The following is a 3,145-nucleotide window of genomic DNA, read 5'->3' as shown; positions in this document are numbered from 1 at the left end:
AGTTGCTAAGGAAAGTCGAAATCGTATTAGTATGAAAGTTGAACTTGTATGTTTTATGTGTATGTTGAAGTATATATATATATGGGTAGAAGTGTGTGTGTGTGTGTATATATATATATATATATATATAGATATATATATATATATATATATATATAAGTAGAGGTAAAGAATACGCACACCAGTTTTCGGCGTAACATAAGCATCCTAAGCACCGGGTGTACGTATTTTTTACCTTCGCTATATATATATATATATATATACTTTTCGAGTACCCTATTTTTAAGATAACATGTTTTACATTGGTTGATATCATTGTAGCATAAATTCTATAGAGTATATGCGTAAGTATACATATGACATGCATGTCGGAAGAATGTTAGTAAGACATGGAACATAACTGAAGGTTGGACATCAATAATGGAATGTGTAAAGTAGAGCAATAAGATGAAATGCAATCATGTTAAAAAGGAAAAAAAATACTACCTAATTACTGCAATGAATTTTATTATATATATATCATCATCATCATCATCCTTTAACGTCCGTTTTCCATGCTAGCATGGGTTGGACGGTTCGACCGTGGTCTGGGAAGCCAGGAGGCTGCACCAGGCTCCAGTCTGATCTGGCAGTGTTTCTGCAGCTGGATGCCCTTCCTAGCGCCAACTACTCCGTAAGAGTAGTGGGTGCTTTTTACAGGCCACCAGCACAGGGGCCAGAGGAAGCTGGCAACGGCCACAATCAGTTGGTGCTTTTTACGTACCACCAGCACAGAAGCCAGTCAAGGCGGTACTAGCATCAGCCATGTTCGGATGGTGCTTTTTACGTGCCACTGACACAGGTGTCACAACTACAATTTCCATTTGAATTTCATTTTGATGTTGCTGTATATAATAGGTCTCCTCAAGCACAGCAGGTCGCCCTACAATCCAAGGTACTTTTGAATGGGTTGGGGCTGGTTATGCAATACTGGTGTAGGATAGAGCTGTGAACACACTTTATTTGCAAGGTCTTCGCAGTCACAGCATATCTCCAGAGGTCTCGGTCTTTCGTCATTGACTCTGTGAGGCCCAATGTTCGAAGATCATGCTTCACCACCTCATTCCATGTCTTCCTGAGTCTACCTCTACTCCAGATTCCTTCAACTGTTTGGGAGTGGCACTTCTTCACACAGCTCTCCTCATCCATCCATAGTATATGACCATACCAGTGCAAACATCTCTCTTGCATGCCACATCCTATGCTTCTTATGTCCAACATTTCTTTCAGGACGCTTACACTTTGTTGTGTGTGCACACTGACATTACACATTGAGCGGATGATGCTAGCTTCATTTCTTTCAAGCCTATGCATGTCCTCCGCAGTTCACGGCCCATGTTTCACTGCCGTGAAGAATTGCAGTTCACACACATGCAGCCTTTCACAATCTACCTTTCACTCTGAGCGAGTGGCCCTTTGTCACCAGTCACCTAGGTAGTGGAAGCTATCAACTACTTCTAGTTTCTCCCCTTGTAGTGTGATGGAATCTGTTTTCTGAGCATCTGTGGTGTTTATTGCCCCTGTGCATCTGCTGCACACGAAAGCTATCTTCTCGGTTAATCTTCCTTTGATGTTGCTGCACCTCTTATGTGTCCATAGCTTACACTGAGTACATCTTATGGAGTTTCTACCTACACATTGAGCAGGGCCACTTACCTGAGGGGGTTTGTGATGTGTTCGCCTTCCTACTTACTAGTACTTTGGTCTTTGTTACATTGACTCTAAGGCCTTTTGATTCTAAACCTTGCTTCCACACCCGAAATTTCTTTTCAAGTTCTGGTAGTGATTCTGCTATGAGGGCCAGGTCATCAGCATAGAGGAGCTCCCAGGGGCATCCCGTCTTGAATTCCTCTGTTATTCCCTAGAGGACTATGATGAATGAAAGGGGACTGAGGACTGAACCTTGGTGGTCCCCTACTTCTAGTCAGAATTCTTCACTATACTCATTGCCAATCCTAACCTTATAACAGCCTCTCTGTATAGGGCCTGTACAGCCCTTATTAACCATTTGTCAATCACCAGTTTCCGCATCGCCCACCAGATAAGGGACCGGGGAACCCTGTCAAAGGCTTTCTCCAAGTCCACAAAAGCTAAGTATAGGGGTTTATCTTTAGCTAGCTATTTTTCCTGCAGTTGTCGAACCAGGAATGTAGCATCAGTGGTGCTTCTACCTGGCACAAAACCAAACTGCATCTCATCTAAGCAGATTCTCTCCCTAATGTGATGGGTTATGACCCTTTCTGTGACCTTCATCACTTGATCCAGCAGTTTGATACCCCTGTAGTTATTTCTATCTGAAGCATCACCTTTACCCTTGTGGCAGTTGATTATGGTGCTGCTACGCTAGTCATTGGGTATGACTCCATCATGAACTACCTGGTTTACAATGTGGATGACTAGGCCATAGCACACACCACCAGATGTTTAAGCATCTCAGCAGTGATACCTGATTGGGCAGGGGCTTTTCCTGGCTTCATACCTTTAATTGCTTTATCTACAAGGGAGCTGTCTATTCAGATAGCTGGTCCCTCTACTGGATCAACATTTGGCAGGCTCTCCTCCTCCCATTCATTCTCCATATTCAGCAGTCTTTCATAATGGCTTCTCCAAGCCTCTTTCTTTTCAGAATCATTAAAAGTAAGTGCACCATCATCCATGCAGACACATTTCTCTACTGTAACATCACAATTTTCTCTTACACACTGTCTTGCAAACCAAAATACTTCAGTTCTTTGGTCCTCACATTGCTGGACATTGGCAAACTTTTTCTTTTTTGCTTCGCCCTTGGCTATGTACACCTGCTGCCCAGCCTCCCTTTTGGTTACCTGGTATAGTTCCCTGCTACACCCACCCTTCTAGGCTTTCCAGGCCTGTTTCTTTGCTCTAATGGCTTTGTCTACTATACTATTCCACCACCACGTAACTCTAGGTCTAGAAGGGACTTTGCACCATCCACAGACTTGGTCTGTAGCACTCAGCAAGCTGACCTGTAGGAATTTCCAGCTACCTTCTATGTCCAATGGCTGTAGCTCCTCCTCCCTCTCATCAAATTTCTTGATGAGGATGTCCCTAAATCTCTGACCATGTGAATGCTTCTTTAGCTTCC

This window comes from Octopus bimaculoides, chromosome 3 (genome assembly GCF_001194135.2).
Source record: "Octopus bimaculoides isolate UCB-OBI-ISO-001 chromosome 3, ASM119413v2, whole genome shotgun sequence".
In the NCBI taxonomy this organism is placed as follows: domain Eukaryota; kingdom Metazoa; phylum Mollusca; class Cephalopoda; order Octopoda; family Octopodidae; genus Octopus; species Octopus bimaculoides.
This window is presented reverse-complemented; position numbering follows the sequence as displayed.